Consider the following 19,867-nt stretch of genomic DNA (forward strand, 5'->3'; position numbering starts at 1 on the left):
ACAAATCCTAGAAAAATGAGAACAAATAATAAGAATAATGTCTTTTTTTTGTATTCAATGCTGCATGTATTCAACTGTGTGTCCTACAGGAGTGGTGGAAGGGTTTTGCACGTGGACATCCCCTGTAACACCACAAGTTGGTGTCTCTTTCAGCTCGGTTATGCTTTGGGGATTCAAGGTGCAAGGGAACCCAGTGTTTAACATTAGACATTATATAGAGAGGTCTTTAGCACCTGACATACACATTTCTAATGAAAGTCTTGATGTTTTAATACGTGAGGCTCTTGCAGCCCTTGGCTCTCCTGCAGATCTATCCATTCAAAAATTGATCCTAGCATCTGTTCCTTTACTGACCAGAGTCAGCCACCGTGACTGATTTATGAACGTAGGTTCTACACTTCTGCTGCCTGTAGCAACCAATTAGCTTAAAACAGTCTACTACAAGTTAAAAAATGAAAGCAAAGACCTGATTAGTCGCTACTGCCAAACACATGTGCAATTTAGATCCTTAGGCTTTTAAATAAGCTCTACTATGTGTTGACATGCTGATCAATGATCCACTATTTTTGCCACTAGGGGATTTGGGCAGATCTGTTATCTATCATTCTAGCAAAGGAGCCTATGGGAGAATTGACATACAATTCTGAAAGCAGTTAAATAAGTCACTGGTAGAAAAATACCACACCCTCAAAATATCATTTGACAATTATCTGCGGCACATGTATTGTATATTGATGAAGTGGTACTAGAAAATCTGTATGTATTATACAGGCATCAGACTCCTTATCCGGAAACCCATTATCCAGAAAGTTCCGAATTACAGAAAGGCCATCTCCCATAGACTCCATTTTAATCAAATAATTCACATTTTTAAAATGATTTCCCTTTTCCCTGTAATAATAAAACAGTACCTGTACTTGATCCCAACTAAGATATAATTACCCCTTATTGGGGGCAGAACAGCCCTATTGGGTTTATTTAATGGTTAAATGATTCCCTTTTCTCTGTAATAATAAAACAGTACCTGTACTTGATCCCAACTAAGATATAATTACCCCTTATTGGGGGCAGAACAGCCCTATTGGGTTTATTTAATGGTTAAATGATTCCCTTTTCTCTGTAATAATAAAACAGTATCTGTACTTGATCCCAACTAAGATATAATTACCCCTTATTGGGGCAGAACAGCCCTATTGGGTTTATTTAATGGTTAAATGATTCCCTTTCTCTGTAATAATAAAACAGTACCGGTACTTGATCCCAACTAAGATATAATTACCCCTTATTGGGGCAGAACAGTCCTATTGGGTTTATTTAATGGTTAAATGATTCCCTTTTCTCTGTAATAATAAAACAGTACCTGTACTTGATCCCAACTAAGATATAATTACCCCTTATTGGGGGCAGAACAGCCCTATTGGGTTTATTTAATGGTTAAATGATTCCCTTTTCTCTGTAATAATAAAACAGTACCTGTACTTGATCCCAACTAAGATATAATTACCCCTTATTGGGGCAGAACAGCCCTATTGGGTTTATTTCATGGTTAAATGATTCCCTTTTCTCTGTAATAATAAAACAGTACCTGTACTTGATCCCAACTAAGATATAATTACCCCTTATTGGGGGCAGAACAGCCCTATTGGGTTTATTTAATGGTTAAATGATTCCCTTTTCTCTGTAATAATAAAACAGTACCTGTACTTGATCCCAACTAAGATATAATTACCCCTTATTGGGGGCAGAACAATCCTATTGGGTTTAATTACTGTTTAAATAATTTTTTAGCAGACTTAAGGTAGGAGATCTGAATTACGGAAAGATCCCTTATCCGGAAAACCCCAGGTCCCAAGCATTCTGGATAATGGGTCCCATACCTGTATATGATGAATTTTGCTTGATATTTTCAAAAGGCTTTCCAATATAGTGTATTTTTGCCAAGAATCAATACAATAAACTTGCAATGAATGTTATTATGCCGGTTTATTAGTGATACTGTAACTAACCGAAGGATCAATACAATTAACTTGCACCGTGTGTTTTTATTACATGAGCCAGCGGTTAGTACAGGGTCAGCAACTAGAAATGCAGATTTTAGCTGTTGCCTAAGGATTCGCTGACATCCAATCGATTTGCAAAATCCAATATGGATGTGTTCCCTTCAAACACCTAATTTGCCTGAACTGGGGCATTGGTTCTTTGCATTAAGCTATTCTTTCCACATTGATATCACAGACAGGGATACGATCTAAATGAGGGGGTTGTATAAAAGAAGCCTATTGGCAACAGCACATTTAAAACCTGATAATAAAAGAAAGTTCTAAGTTCTAATGTATAACAGCAAGATGTTAAATCTAAAGTTATCTGCAGTTTTTAACTACAAACGCAGATGTTCCATTCCCCTACTTGGGGTTTGTTAGACTTAAAGACTTTTGATGGGCACGTACGGGAATGTAATGTCTGAAATTAAGGCAGTTTAGCCCAAATAGGAGGTGGTTAAGCCCTACCTTAAATATGTTGTCTCCAATCAGAATCTGTAAATAGAGGGAATTCTGATCTTTAAAGGAGAAATAAATCCTTTTTAAACAAAGGGATCCTACACAGGTCACCTTCTTCCTATTCCCAAAAGACTCCTGAAAAGGCACTTGCATAGGGCATTTTGGGCTTAGGTGCCATTTTTAAGATGCTGATTGGACAGTTCAGGAGGTGTGGCAAAAATTGTGTTAAATGGTTAATTAAACCCATAGTTTTTTTTTGTGATGGGCTAATTTGTAGATATATATATATATATACATACACATATATTCTCTCCATAGAAGGCACTCACGGCCTACATGCTAAAAGAAAATTCTTTACTGGATGCCCAAAAGATTTGGGCATCCAATAAAGAATTTTCTTATAGCCTGTATGCCGTGAGTGTCTTCTATGGAGAGAATATGATTAGTGATGGGCGAAAAGTTTCGGCAGGCAAGGATTCGCAGCGAATTTCCGCATTTCGCCATTGGCGGATTGTTTCGCGAAACGGATGAAAAATTTCGCCGCGGAAAAATTCGCCGCACGTCCAAAAATTGTCGCCGGCGTCAAAAAAGAATAGTCACGGGCGACAAAATAATAGCCACGGGTGACGAAACAATAGCGCGCGACAAAATAATAGCCGCGGGTGACGAAACAAGAGCCACGCGCGACGAAATAATAGCCGCGCGACAAAACAATAGCCGTGGGCGACGAAACAAGAGCCGCGCGACGAAACAAGACCCGCGCGACGAAACAAGAGCAGCGGGCGACGAAACAATAGCCGCGCGACAAAACAATAGCCGCGGGAGACGAAACAATAGCCGCGCGACAAAATAATAGCCGCGGGCGACAATTTTTTTTGTTGCACGACATTTTCGCCGTTTCGCGAATTTTTCGCCGTTTCGCGGATCTTTTCAAAGATTCGCGGAACAGATTCGCTCATCACTAAATATGATCAATGGTTTGCACCCGGCCTTTGACTGTACCGAGTGGTGAGTGCCGATAACTGGATTTTTTATATATATATATAATGGTTAAGTGTAAAATGCCTTAAGTGTAAAATAGTCTGAAAGACACTATAGTCTATAGCATAGCAAACTGATTTGTATTAAAGGTGAATTAGTCAACATATCTCATACACCTAAGGCAGGTTCTCACCCAAGTCATTATTTCAGATTTCTTTTTAGAGTCTCTCTTATGTCAGAAGCTTTTATGATTTTCTCTGATATTGTACTCACTTGGCAATCACAGGTCTGTAAGGTTGGCATCTCTGGTGGTGAAGTTATTTCATGATGCGTCTTATTGTATTGTTCTAAATATTCAAACTGTGTAAATTATTAGAAGGCATAAAGCAGCAGCTCTTAGACTGGAGGGGTAGTCCCATTGGGGGGCTTCGAGCAAAGGAAAAGATAAGCAGTTAGGTGAGGGAAGGATTCCCTCTGGGATCAAAGGGCCGGATCATCATTATAAAGATCCTGAGGGACTGATCAAATTATAAAGATGAAATCTATGGAACAAGGAAAGTTCACCCAGCACACCCTTACCTCTTCCAACAATTCTTACTCGGTGCACAGACCAGAAAGTCGGCACTCTCAGTGCAGTCCAGCAAAAAATAGTTGACCGGCGCAACGAGTCTAATGCAAGTGGGGCTTAGCCCCTGCGTGTTTATTCAAAAAATGACAGCAACATTTTGGGGCGTACCCCTTCGTCAGGCATGACTAAGGGGTATGCCCCCGAAACGTTGCTGCTATACTTTGAATGAGCACGCAGGGGCTAAGCCCCACTTGCATTACACTCGTTGCACCGGTCAACTATTTTTTGATGAAATCTACGGAGCCTTTGGGCAAACAACAGCCGTAAAAACCTTTGAAGGGTGACATCCATCTTAAGGGCTAAAAATTTGGCAACCCTGACCTGGATATACCTGAAAGCACAGCTTGATGATCAGTTAGGTTGCAATATGTAGTGAAAACGTATAGTGATGGGCAAAACTGTCCCATTTCACTTTGCAAAATATTTACAGCTACCGCGCAATTTTTTTGATAATTGCTACTTTTTTTTTTTTACATGACCGCAACTTTTTTACTCCACCACAATTTTTGGGGGCCACCATATCTCTTTATTGCAGAAGTCTGCAAGAAGTTGTCTGCAATAAAGGACATGTTTTTATAGTGACTAAAGGAGTGAGTGTCAGTTACTAGTTTGGTCTAATCCGTTACTAATCTACCTTCCACAGAATTACACACTGCTCCCTCCCCCTCTTCCTAATATTTTGTATATCAAATGTGAAACAATCACATCATAAAATCTTAAATTTCAAAATGTGATTTCAACCACATTTTGACAATCGGTCAACATGACTGCAATGTTTTTTACCCGACCACAACTTTTTTGATACGACCGCAACTTTTTCTTTGACGTGGTTGTGACTTTTTTTTTTCACTATGGGAATTTTTTCTGTGGCGATTTTTGGAGCCCGTTGCCATCACTTTGGTAACTTTTATAGCTATTGTTGATTGGCTGATGCACTGATATTTACTATACCTGTAAACATGTTATGACCTAAGTGGGGCCCTGACCAAAGGTGGGCCATCAAGGGTACCTTGAGCAGAAACAGACTGATTATCTTATTAGTGTCTATTGATTATTAGAGATGTAGCCGGCGAACTAATTCGCGCGAACATCGGGTGTTCGCAAGTTCGGAAGTTCGCGAACTTTCCGCGTATGTTCGCAATTTGGGTTTGCCGCATTTTTTTTCCGCTGCGTTTTTTCTCTGCGTTTTTTCTCAGCCTAAAAACGCCGCACAACCACACATGGCGTTTTTCAGCCTAGTACTGGTGTAAGCAAATCCCGTTTCCATGGTGCTAATAGTGCGAAATAGCAAAAAACACAGCGTATTTCCGCTAGGTCTGCCCGTTTTTACGCACCGCTGTGCCAACAAAGTATTTTTCAGAGAAATTTTTGCCCTTGATCCCCCTCCTGCATGTCACTGCCCAGGTCGTGGCACCCTTTAAACAACTTTAAAATCAGTTTTCTGGCCAGAAATGACTTTTCTAGGTTTTAAAGTTCGCCTTCCCATTGAAGTCTATGGGGTTCGCAAAGTTCGCGAATATTCACGCTTTTTGGCGTAAGTTCGCGAACGCGTTCGCAAACTTTTTTTTTGAGGTTCGCTACATCCCTATTGATTATCTCATTAGTGTCTACTGTAAGTGTAAAGGTATTTTATTTAAGTAAGCTTTTAGATGTTGTTTCTGCATCTGAAGCATTTCTCATTTGGTTTGTTTGTGGATATATAAATACGCAGGCTTCTTGTACACAAAAGACATACTCTGTACCACGATATGGTCATTCATAATTAGGTTGTCTCCGTCTTGGCAACATCCAAGAAATTCCTCCGCCTGCCTTTTTCCAGAGCTTCATAACAGTTAACATGATCGTACAATATAATATCTCAATTTAGTAACACACTGCATACAGAACTAGCAGCAATGTATTAACAGCCAAAGCGATTCTGGCCATATGCTAGGCAATATATTGCTGCCAAACTGTGGCTGTTACAAACTAAAGTGTCAATGTATCATCTTGTGCATTTTTTCTGCTTATATTTCACCGAGAGACTTCAGCAGTTTGGGAACTACAGTAAAGTTATTATGGAGTCTGAAATATTGAAGCACTATATTTCAGAAAGTAATAACTGTATTATGCATCAATGCAAAGCTATTCAAAATGGCAATCACATGAAATATGGAACATTAGACAATGTAATAAAGAATATCTTGAAGGCATTTAGTGTTTTTTATCATTTATGTTTTGCACTATTTATATTACCGCACATTAATTATTCATGGGAAAAACTAGGAGGATTATGCAACATTGGTGCTTAGATGTGCCTACTAAAGATAGCCCGCTTAAAGAAAATTGTTATGTTTTATGAAAAGGAATTGTTTGATTCTTGATGTTTATTGTGCAACACTTCCGAATATGGTAACATAACGATGATAAATCATAATGGCTTAGTTATTGTTGCATAAGGCCATATACTGGGCCTTAAGGTCCCCATACACAGGCCGATAGTAGCTGCCGATATCGGTCCCTTGGACCGATTCGGCAGCTAATCGGTCCGTGTATGGGCACTTTCGACTAGCCTGCCCGACCGATATCTGGCCTCAAATCGGCCAGATCTCGATCGGGCAGGTTAGAAAATCTGGTCGGATCGGGGACCGCATCGGCTCGTTGATGCGGTCCCCGAACCGACTGCCCCATTGCCGCAATATAATCCGATCGTTTGGCCCCAGGGCCAAACGATCGGATTATTTTTTTTTTTTACTACAAGCTCCCCGATATCGCTCACCCGTAGGTGGGGATATCGGGGGAAGATCCGCTCGCTTGGCAATCTCGCCAAGCGAGCGGATCTTACAGTGTATGAGGACCTTTAAGGACAAGGCTTGTGAGTCCACAGGGTGACACAAAATAAAGGATGTTCATGGGGACACCTATAGGTGTCATTCTTTGTTTTTCCTTCAATGTTGAGTGCAAAAAAAAATAGAAAAAAGCAAAACAGGAGCCTAAAAATTGTACATTGTTCTTTACCCCTTAGTATATGAGCCCCTTTCTCAATAAATATTCTCCTGTTTCTAAAGCTGACCCCAAATAAACAATCAGATTATGTATATCCCAAAATGATTGTCTTGACCAGTCTATTTCTTAAGTAGGCAGTGGTAAATTTTTGAAACAACTGCAAAAATTTGCAGAGCGAGGAAAAAGTCGTGGTCACATCAAAAATTTTTGCGGTTGCATCAAAAAGTTTATAAGCTGTTTCCATTAACTGTCCTGTTGGTACCATTGCTCTAATCAATATCTAGGGGCACATTCACTAATCCACGAACGGTCCGAAGGCGTCCGAATGCGTTTTTTTCGTAATGATCGGTATTTTTGCGACTTTTTCATCACCGTTGCGTCTTTTTCGTATTTTCCGCAACTTTTTCGCCGCCGTCACGACTTTTTCGTATATTTTCCACAATTTTTTCGACGCTTTTTCGGATTGGTTTTTCCGCCCTTTACAATTGCTCACTACGAAAAAATTGCGGCGGCGATGAAAAAAATCGCGCAAAATATGAAAAAATCGTGACGGCGACATTTTCGTTTCCAATCCGAATTTTTCCCATTTGGATTCGTAGATTAGTAAATGTGCCCCCTAGATTATTAAAATCCACCAATGTCAAGACTTGCCCCAAACTATCTGAGCATCTTCCTCTTCACTAACTTGAGGGGATCTATTGTAGGGTGACCAGATCACTTGAAAATTCAAGGACACATACTAAAAAATCCAGTAAGCAAGGCTGAACTGATTGCAGTTTATTTAGACATGTCCCTGAATGTTCAAGTGATCTGGTCACCCTGTTCTATTGCATACACCTACAATTGATTTACCCAATGCTTTACAATATATTCACATTTTGACCAATAAGATTTCAGTCCTCTCCTTTTCCACTATCACTTTATATTGGGTTTTATTTTGCTTAACAAACAGTCCTCCCCTTCCTCCTATTTTATTTCCCCTATCCCTCTGAAACAAAGTATAGCCGACTATATTTCCTGCCCAGTTAAATTCAATTTACACTTTATCAAAAAAGGATCCCCAATGGCCAGTCAAACAGGGCCAAAGCAATAGGGATACAGCCCCAGTTTAAAGGGCAAATCAAGCAAGTTTACCAAATATATCCCAAACTTAACGAAAAATTCCAAAAAATTAGTATTAGGGTATGAAAAGTGTAAGGGGGCGTGTTTTGGGGTTTGAATGCTTTTAATATGGATTTTCTAATAAAAATGTGATTTTCCTTTTTTAATTTTTCATTAAGTTTGAGATACAATTGGTAAACTTCAGTGACAAGTTCAGCCATGTTTCAGCAGCACCAATTACTTTCTCCTCTAGGTCCAGTACCTCAAGCTCTCCTTCTTTTACCAGTCAGGCTTCATACATTTAATACTGATACCGGCTTGTAGCTTGTGTAAATGCAACTTCTGGTTCTCCCTACCATTACCAATATCCACCCCCATCTTTCGTTACTATTCTATACATAAACAACCACAAAGATTGGCTCATTTTAGAAAAAGGTTTTAGGAGTGCTGAGAATTAGTCGTAGCCTGTATAAACCCCAGGCTCATCACATGAAGAACACTTTCTTAAACTTCCAAATGGTAGCTCACCCAATAAAACAATTGGTATGGGTGTGGAAACCCCAGACCCTCCACCTCCAATCCAATATCTCAACCAATTGTGACAAAATCAAGGGAAGAAACGTACTCACCAGAGAGATACGGTGGCCTGGGTGCAGCGGTGCCACCATATCTCTCTGGTGCGTGCGTTTCTTTATTGCTATGAGTTGGGGGCCAACCCTTAGCTGAGGGGTTAGTCTTCTGCAATAAAGGACATGTTTTTATAGTGACTAAAGGGGGCAGATTTATCAAAACACAAGTTCGAATCCCGAATGGGAAAAATTCGGATAGGAAACAAAAATTTCTGAAGATCGCAAATATCACAAAAATGCTTACGAAAAAATCATATAGTCACGATAATATCGTATTGGCAATCCGAAAGTCCCAAAATTTTCATACTGAACGATTGTAAACAGCAGCAAAACCAATCCGATTTTTTCAAGCTAACAATACGAAAAAGTCGCGAAAGTGCGAAAAAAGTTGTGCAAGGTACGAAAAAGTCATGGAAAATACGAATGGACCAATGGAACGAACGCTCGGAGCATTTGTGGATAAGTAAATGTGCTCCAAGGAGTGAGTGCCAGTTACTACAGTTTAGTCTAATCCGTTACTAACCTACCTTCCACAGAATTACACACTGCTCCCTCCCCCTCTTCCTAATATTTCGTATATCAAATGTGAAACAATCACATTTTTTAACCACATTTTTACATTTGGTGGTTAATGTTTTATTCAATTTTATAGCTTTTGTTTTTGTGACTTATAGTTTTATTTTTTAATTGTGCAGGGAGAAAGATACAATACTGTATAATATAGAAGCATGTGTTAAGTATCAATTTTCAATGAAACAATAAAGCCATATTACCAGTGATAAGTCTTAATCATTGTGTCTGCTTTTTCTATAAAAAAAAACCTTACCAATCTTAGCATAGAGAGGAGATTGGTCTAGAAAAATAAACAACAGTAATGTAATTTCTATGAGAAACAAGAGAAAAAGGAAGAAACTGTAACCATAGATTTAGTTATATAGTGGATGAATGATCTTAGAAAACCAGGGTAGGCTGTTGGATTGTTAGGTGGGGAGGGCCGATAAAGGTGGCAGATCTGCAACTAGAGAGAGTAGGCAAGTGGATGGGTGTCCCCTATGGAGCTTGATTGAGTTAGGAGACCAGGCCATGTACTGTAGTTCCCAAATGTCCCAGATGTTGAGGTATTAGGGAATATTGTTATGGAGAATAGCTAGTCCGTATTCAGATTTCCTATTGGAGTTCACCCGATTGATTATCTCAGTCACAGTGGGTGCAGCGGGTGCTTTCCATTTGGCTACAATGGCCAGTCGGGTAGCAGTAAGTACATCATCTCGTTAATTAGCGCTTGGCCGCTGTTATGTGTTTTCGGAAATGGTTTCCCCCGTAGCATTATGGAAGAGTCCAGGGGAACCTCACTGGATTACAGTCGGCTCAGTAGGTTTGCTCTTTCTTTCCAGATCGGTTGAATTATGGGGCAGTCCCAAAGGATGTGTTGTAAGGAGCTATGTAATCTACAGCTTCTCCAGCAAGTGGAGGGACGGTCTGGAAAAAGTTTATGTAATTTTTTTGAAATATGATACCAAAACATCAAGATTTTATAGATGTGCTCTTTTTGTCTGACACATGTTGACATTTTTCTTGCATTATCCCAGATATTTGTCCAGTCCGTTTCAAATAGTGGCTGAGCAAGTATCGAGTCCCATTTGTTCATATTCAATTTTATAGCTTTAATCCAATTTCTTCTCATGAGAGTTGTAGCTCATTACAAGCAAAGATCACAAAACCAGTGGGCAATAGCTGGCAAAAGATGGATAATATAATAGTTTTTAGAATTCAACTTTGTTGTACAGCGCTGCGGAATATGTTGGCGCTTTATAAATAAATGTTAACAATAAAAAAATAATAATAATTCAAGAAATACTACTTCCTCTGTATACCATTACACATTTCCCCTTCCTGTTTTGTAGTAGTTCTGCTGAATAGCAATAGAGGAAGGTATTTTTGCAAAACAAATTGCAAAAAAAAGTTCACACGTAACCTCAGAATATGTAGCCGTATTTGCTAAAATACTCAATGCGCCATTATTATGTCTACTCTTAATCGTTTTTACAATGAAAGCCCCCACTCGACTGTTTTAATATATTCTCATTTTCAATTTAAAATGTTTCATGGGAAAGTATAGTGGGTCCATAACTCATTTCATCCTGGAAAACCTCCAAATTTAGAATTTTATTCATTCTTCCATTCATTTAACATAATTGCTTTAAAGGCTCCAAGCAGCTTTACTGCATGTTAAGTACAATAGTTAAAGAAGGGAATATTTAGGGAAAAAAATTAGGGAGGGGGGGTATTATTGTATTAATTAAATCTATTCTTAAACAATTGTTAAAACTAAGAACATCTTTGGGATGGAACTTTTCCTTCTTTTTTTTTTCAAGTTAAGTAGTAAAAACTTTAATAATTGGAGTTAATTAGTAGAATAGACTGCTGTTGAAAATAAGAATGCTGTTTTACTATCAACCTTGCAGAGTCGTTTGGTAAACATCACCCTAACACCCTTTCCACCCTCCTTCTCTTCTCTGTGTCTGGATAAATCTCTTGGATCCATTATAAAGAGAAGAGTAGTGATGAGCGAATTTTTTCGGCAGGCATGGATTTCCACATTTCGCCATTGGCGAATTGTTTCGTGAAACTTCCGTGAAAAAATTAATCGCAAGGATTTTTTTTGTCGTACGTCAAAACGGACAGCGGTCGCGTCAAAAAGGGCACTGTCGCGTCACAGAAAGGGCACGGTCGTGTCAAAATTGGGTGCGGTTGCGCCAAAAAGCGAGGGCGACAAAAAACATTTACGCAGAGGAAAAAAATAGCCGCTGGTGACAAAAAAAGACATGGGCGACAAAAAATTGCTCAACAAATGCGTTTCACGAATTTTTCACTGTTTTGCGACTTTTCTTGCTGTTTCACGAATTTTATGGCGAAGCAAAATGGGACAGATTCGCTCATCACTAGAGAAGAGAAGATTAAAAGGGTTGTTCACCTTTAAGTTACATTGTAGTAAGTTATAGAATGGCTAATTCTAAGCAACTTTTCCTTTGGTATTAATGTTTTCTTTTTTATAATTATTTCTGAATGATTTGTTTTCTTTTCCTGCTTTCAAATGGGGGTTACTGACCCAAGCAGCCAAAAATCTATTGCTCTGATACAATGCATTTTTTTTAATTATCTTTCTATTCAGACCCTCTTTTATTCATATTCCAGTTTCTTATTTAAATCAATATACAGATAAGCATTTAGGAATGGTTAGCTGGTTTGCATGGATCTGCTTTTCTATCTTCAATAGAAAATGTGAAAAAAAACACAAACGTTGGTATATAGAGCAGACAATAAACAAATTCAAGTTCAGGGTCGGGGCAGGCAGCAACCAAAATAACACAGGCCGAAGGTCAGGGCAGGCAGAAAACATGCAGAGACAAAAATCCGACAAAGGGTCAAAACCAGGGAGTCAGACTATGGGGTAGCAAGGACAGGTAAGAAAAAGGACTTACAGGATACAGGAACTGGAATTAGATCAAGAACATGATCAACAGGGTTTAGAACTATAGCAAGGACACAAACAGGAAATTGAAGGGTTGGTCACTAGTGATGAGCGAATTTCCGCATTTCGCCATTGGCGAATTGTTTTGCGAAACTTCCGTGAAAATTGACAGCAGAAAAATTTGTCACGTGGAGTTTTTTTTTGTTGCACGTCAAATTGGGTGGGGTCGCGGCAAAAAAAGGGTGCATTCGCTTCAAATTTGGCGCGGTCGTGTTTAAACGGGGCACAGTTGCACCAAAACTGGGTGTGGTCACTTAAAAGGGCATGACCACATCAAAATTGGGCGTGGTTGTGTAAAAAACCACAGGCGACAAAAAAAATAGATGCGGATGACAAAAAAATTGCACGACAAGTGCGTTTCTCAAATTTTCCGCCGTTTCGCGAAGCAAAAAGGGACGAATGATCCAGCTCAGGTTGTTGGATGTGGCAGGTTTAAATAGCCCATTAATTGGGCTATAGCTTTCAGCTGGATCGGTTACCAGGGAACACTGACAGGGGGAAATTCATCTGTGACCATAGTTCCAAAGACAGAGACATCCTATGGCTGAGCATGGAATTGCTGTGGTCAGTAAGTAGTGGGTTCCTGGTTCTAGACCAGGTTGTTCGTGACAATAAGCAGTTTTTGGTCAAGTATTTCCAAGAACTATGGTGGCGGTAGGACAGTTTAATAGAGTGTATAGATCCCTTTTTTAATTAAGGAATTTAGGAGAATCTATCAAAGAGGGCATATTCGAGTAGCTGCTCCTTATTATACCAGTATGAAAGAATGTTTCACCTATAAAAGTATTTCCCAGAGTAAGAAATGCTGCCAAAACATACAAAAGAAAAAAAATATTAAAGAGCAACATCTAAAGGGGTAAAAATCCAAGCATAATTAAACATTTACCCCACCTCCGTATTATTATATTCCTACACATTCTCATTTTTATTGGCTACAGAAATTGGTATTCATTTCCCATTCGCATTGTACAGTATCTCCAGTCCGTGCAATACAAAACCAGAGTTAGTTCACTACCCAGCTGTATGTGTATTTTTGTTTATGCTAGCAAACTTGATGTCCAAATTGTGTCACTTCTGAGAGCAAAATCTAATTTGTGCAGACAAATACCTTAGCGCACACTAACTGGAAACAGAGCAGAAGCCAAATGTGAGAAGTGAAGTGAGAAGGCAGCTGAGGGAAGAGATGAAAGTCAAAGGGAAGGTGTTTTTGTTTTTATCCTCATTTGATAGTGTTAGCATTATGAAATTTAACTTGATAAACAATTCTTATGATTAGCAATGAAGATTTAACATTCATAAATCCATATTGTTTGGCATTAAGGATTAGGCTTCATGCTCCACTTATCGACTTGTATTATGGTGCAAAGTAAGATACAAATTCTGTATCTATTAAATTGAAATGATAAAAAAAGATTCACTCCATGATAACTAAAATGGGAGGGGGGGCAAGTTAGTTCCTAATCCAATTCATCTGAAGCTCAATTGCAGGAAAAACAATACAATAATCTAAATATTGGTTCCTTTGTGTGATCAAGCTATTTTTGGAACTGGCATATTCAAGAGAAAACTCAAAAAGTCGATTGTGTTTGTGATCATGTTGTTACTTTTATTTTTTAAAAACATTTGTGTAAAAATTAGAATTTTAAAGTAGTTCGGAAATACTCCATCCGTTGACATCTGTAAAAGCTTATTAGGTTTTAGCTGGCCGTTTTCCTTTCCGCCATTGGGAGACTGTTTCACAAAATTGGCGCCAAAAATTTGCCGCTGCAAAAGTTGCGCACCGGCGTAAAAAAGAATTGTTGCGCACAATGGATTTTTTAACACGCGTCTTAAAAAAATTGTCACGCGTCAAAAAAACATTTTGTTTGACGTGCAACATTTTCGTCATTTCGTGAATCTTTTGCAAGGTTCGCACATTTTTTGGCTAAGCGAAACTGGACAGATTTGCTCATCACTAAACCTAAGTAAAAAAATATCAGATATTGAAGAATGTTACATGTTTCTGTACATTACTCTTTCAGGGTAATATAATGAAGGGTCCAGATGTATTAAGCCATTGCAATCATTCAAATGATTGCTAGTGATGAGCGAATCTGTCCCGCTGAAAAATTTGCGAATCTTTCAAAAAATTCGCGAAATGGCGAAAAATTCGAGGAACGGCGAAAATGTCAGGCGTCAAAAAAAATTGTCGTCCGCAACTAATCTTTTGTCACCCGTGGCTATTCTTTTGTCGCCCGTGGCTATTCTTTTGTCACCCGCATCTATTCTTTTGTCGCCTGCGGCTATTCTTTTGTCGCCTGTGGCTATTCTTTTGTCGCCCGCATCTATTCTTTTGTCGCCTGCAGCTATTCTTTTGTCGCCTGTGGCTATTCTTTTGTTGCCTGTGGCTATTCTTTTGTCGGCCGTGGCTATTCTTTTGTTGCCTGTGGCTATTCTTTTGTCGGCCGTGGCTATTATTTTGTTGCACGGCTATTCTTTTGATGAATTTTTCCAAGGCTAGTGTTTTCATCCGTTTTGCGAAACAATTCACCAATGGCAAAACACGGAAATTTGCCGTGAATCCATGCCTGGGAAACATTTCACCCATCACTAATGATTGCCTTTAAAAGGGAGACTAGTGAATGCTCCCTTTTGGTGTAAACTTTGCACCTTTGCACCTTTATTATATTTACCGATTTTTATTATTGCATTTTTTTAATTGAAAAATGCTATGAACAATTATATAATTTATTTTAAAATAAATACATTTTGTTTCAGTTCCCCTGGTAAATATTACTAATCTATGATGATTCAATTATCACCCAATAATTACTTAAGGAATTAAATGTCGTAAATCATATATTTTAGTGTTTCTCATAGTCCTGTGCAGTTTTGCTTTTCAGAACTATTACATTTTCTATAAAATAAGTTATTGAAACTTTGTATAAATCTTAGTTCATGTCAGAATTTGTAGACATGTTTTATTTTAGTCGGAATCTCCTTGTCTGACCTCTTCACTCATATCTCAATACACGGTATAGCATTAGTATCGGGCTGATTGATGTGGGACGAACTCAGAATTCAAATACCAGGTTTTTCTCAGTTCATAGCTAGAAATTGAGATGCAACAAGAAGAAAATCTTTAAAAAGCTAGGCATATCAGCTACGGATATTCTGCTCTGGTATGATTAGCCAAGATATGGTTTGCTATCACACCGGCTTAATTCCCCGCTACACTAGGAGCTGAAAATTAGCATTCCACCGCAATCTTGAAAATTCACTTCTAAGTGCTGTAAGAGCTCTAGAATGTTCTAATTTTGACACAAATTGCATCGCCATTAAAAAAAAAAGAGAGAGAGAGAAAGTACATACCTTGCTTAAATATAGGAATCACACCAAGCTTTAATGGAGTCTTACTTCTTACTGTCGTCTTCAGATATATTAGAAATTAAACTGACAAAAGGTGTGTGATTTTATAGCCTTCAGGGCTCCGTTTCATCCAGATGTTGGAGAGATTACCGCATTATTCTATCACAATGATCATATCTCAAAACCTTTCAGACCTGTTCAGGTGTAAATGTTACGTTATTAATTCTGCTTTCTTGAACTAAGATGGTATTTTGCCACGTTCGCTATAGGCGTTTGCTATAAATATGGTAGACACTAAATGGCTTAATCATTTATTGTGTTGCTTTATAATAAAATAGGTTGTGACATACACTCACATCATCCAACATTAGTTGAAATATATTGTGTCTGCATTTTTGAAGCCGCGTTGAATGATGTTGTACCCATGAGTTTTTTTCTAAATCGAATAAACATATCAAATGGTCGCTTATTTATGAATAAGGAAAATTTGTTTGAATAAAAAACATAAATCTCTCAAATTTTGGAGTTTGAGAATATGGCTTGACTATGAAAACTCTCATTGACTTCTATAGAAACTCTTTACATGGCAAATTTTTGCATTCGAGTTCTTAGGGTTTGTGCACTTAGTAAATACCAGACATTCGAGTTTTCAAACCTTAACCCGAATCGAGAAAAAAAAAATCAAACTGGACATTTGATATATCACCCCCTTAGTTTTTAGGAATCATCTAATTCATAGAAGTGTTCTACTCTTTTTGAAGCAATAGCAAAGATCTTATCTAGCATTAAGGTGAGGGTTCTAATGTAAAACCCCATATAAGTGAATAGAGAGTGGTGGAATTTTACTCTAATTTAAAAAAAAAAAAACAAAAAAAAAAACACAAATACAAGAGTATTGTAGAAATGATACCCATATTGGCTAACAATAGGAATACATTGCAAGATTTTGGAGCTCTAAGGTCCCTTCGTCAGGCAAAATCGAAGAGCTCCGAAAGCTTACAATGTATTCCTATTGTTAGACTATATAGGTATCATTTCTACAATACTCTTGTATTTGTGTTTTTTTTATTATTTTTGACACTGGTTAACATGGCACTAGAGTTTTTGTTTTGTCTCTAATTTCACACATTGATAAAATTGCCCCTTCATGTGTTCTACTCTGTCTCAAATGTTAGTGTTCTAGTCTACGGACAGTGTTCTACTCAATCCCCAAAGCCAAAGTAAGTGAACAATTCCACTTCTCTATCTCAAAGACTTGAGCTATAATGTAAAATTCGTTTTCTACTCTCGCTCACCAAATTGTGTGCTAATTTAAGTATAATTTAGTCAAGATTAAACAAATCTTTAACAGAAGGTAGAACTTTACCTGTACTTGAAGCTAAAAAATGTTTTTGTCACATCTTCAGAGAGATTGCAAAAGCAATCTTTTGGAAAAACTTGGCATGTTGGAGAAGTATCTAACCTATTTTAACATCTGCTTCTGGTCGTTCCAACAATGTCCATGTATGATGGATAGCTGAGCTTGAGAGTTCACTCATCTCTAATTGAAGGGCCAGTGTATGTCTACTGTTACAATTCAATGTCAGAATTGTATGCAGTCTTCAAGGTCAGACAGCACTTCCCAGATGATAGGTTGTATCTATAGAGACACATAGGTTCCCATCTGAATAGTTGGCTGTTGTCCATTACAGATGACAAACACTCAAGATTTGCACCATCACAGCTTGAGGGGCATCCTATCCCACTGCAAGCCCAGATGGTTCACCTTTTTATGCTTCTGTAGAATACAGTAGTTTGCTGCTTCAATGTAGCATGATGTCTCTAGTTTACATTTTCAAGCATTACGCTACTGCTAGTTGACCTAACCCTCATTACTGGCCTCTCTAAAGGTCCCCTTCGTTTCTAATTTTGAAATCTGGTTTCACCTTGGTATAAATGACCTCTAATGCTTAATTACCTCTACATCTCAGACAAAGTAGCAAGGAATATGTTAGCTATTGATTTATGAGTTGCCATTTATCATTACAAGATACCTAAAAGAAACTCAAAATATGTCCTTTACAGACTTTGTCCCTTTTATACAACAGAACATTTGCTCATATTTCACTAGTTACCATAGGGAGAACAAAAATTTGTGACAATATTTTCAACATAACACTTAGGGGCACATTTACTAATCCACGAATCCGAATGGGAAAAATTTGAATTGGAAACGAACATTTTGCGACTTTTTCGTATTATTTGCGATTTTTTCGTAGCCGTTACGACTTGCTCGTATATTGTTGCAACTTTTTCGTATTGAGCGCTCGTAAACGGCGGGCAAAACTTTCAGACTCAATGGCACTCTGCAGCTCCAACCTGACCCAAGGAAAGTCTCCCATAGGGCTCAATGGCACTCTGCAGCTCCAACCCGGCCCAAGGAAAGTCTCCCATAGGGCTCAATGGCACTCTGCAGCTCCAACCCGGCCCAAGGAAAGTCTCCCATAGGGCTCAATGGCACTCTGCAGCTCCAACCTGGCCCAAGGAAAGCCTCCCATAGGGCTCAATGGCACTCTGCAGCTCCAACCCGGCCCAAGGAAAGTCTCCCATAGGGCTCAATGGCACTCTGCAGCTCCAACCTGGCCCAAGGAAAGCCTCCCATAGGGCTCAATGGCATTCTGCAGCTCCAACCCGGCCCAAGGAAAGTCTCCCATAGGGCTCAATGGCACTCTGCAGCTCCAACCCGGCCCAAGGAAAGTCTCCCATAGGGCTCAATGGCACTCTGCAGCTCCAACCTGGCCCAAGGAAAGCCTCCCATAGGGCTCAATGGCACTCTGCAGCTCCAACCCGGCCTAAGGAAAGTCTCCCATAGGGCTCAATGGCACTCTGCAGCTCCAACCTGGCCCAAGGAAAGCCTTCCATAGGGCTCAATGGCACTCTGCAGCTCCAACCTGGCCCAAGGAAAGCCTCCCATAGGGCTCAATGGCACTCTGCAGCTCCAACCTGGCCCAAGGAAAGTCACAATACTGAAGCTTGAATGAATCCGAAACTTTCGTAATCGGCGTGACAATTCGCGCAAGCGACAATTCGCGCAAGTCGTAACGCTATGAAAAAGTTGCGATAATTTACGAAAAAGTCGTAATGGCTGCGAAAAAGTCGCGACAATTTACGAAAGAATTGCAAAATACCAATAATTACGAAAAAAACGCATTCGGACGCTTTTTGGACATTCGTGGATTAGTAAATGTGCCCTTTAATACTATTCCTTATTCCACTTTTTGGTTAGAAAATATTGGCATATGTATGTTGATGGAATGCATATACTTGGATGGTATTATGGCCTCCCTGTTTACAAGAATCTAAATGAACTGACAGATGCAAAGTGACATTTTAAAATAATGCTGGGAATAAACTTTTGCAACATCGGTGTATTGGAATAACAATAAATATTCCCTGAAGAACAACATCGGAACTATTGTGATTTCATTTCTGTACCGTTAAATGTAAAGCTAAATATAAATGTTCTGTTTCTTGCCATCAGCTAGCGTACTGTGCTTTAGGGGTCTTTTGAGTCTTCAGTTGGGTCTGAATACTAAATTATACCTTCTGTTTCAGTTGTGATTCATGGCTAAATAATCATAAAACCATAGCTGTACCTTAGACATCACATTCATTGTTGGGAAAAAAAAAACATTTTACTTGCCTCTGACAAACACATAAATGTCATGGAAAATTGAAGATTTTCAAATATTTATAGTATACAAAACAAAGTGTCGTTTTTTTTCTCCAGCAAACATAAGTCTGGTGGTTTAGTCAAGTCGCCTTATGTCAGATTAGTTACAAAATGATCACTGTTGTCGGAAAGCATCGCCACCCTTGTTGACAATATTTAACTGACCAATTTATGATTTGGAAATAGAAGTTATGGTAATTTGGAAAAAAGAGTCTGTTGGAAATGGATGCAGTGAACTGTAAATAATAATGCAATGTTTCCATTTGTATTTTGCCTGAAGAAGGGGCCTTAGAGCTCCGAAAGCTTGCAATGTATTTTTATTGTTAGGTATCATTTCTACAATACTCTTGTATTTGTGTATTTTTTATTATTTTCCATCTTAAAGAACGTGTGCTTGCTTTTGATTCAATGTGCAAAAGCCATAGAGAACCATAGAGATACTGCCAGGTGTAG

The sequence above is a fragment of the Xenopus tropicalis genome, chromosome 9, assembly GCF_000004195.4.
Source record: "Xenopus tropicalis strain Nigerian chromosome 9, UCB_Xtro_10.0, whole genome shotgun sequence".
NCBI lineage: Eukaryota > Metazoa > Chordata > Amphibia > Anura > Pipidae > Xenopus > Xenopus tropicalis.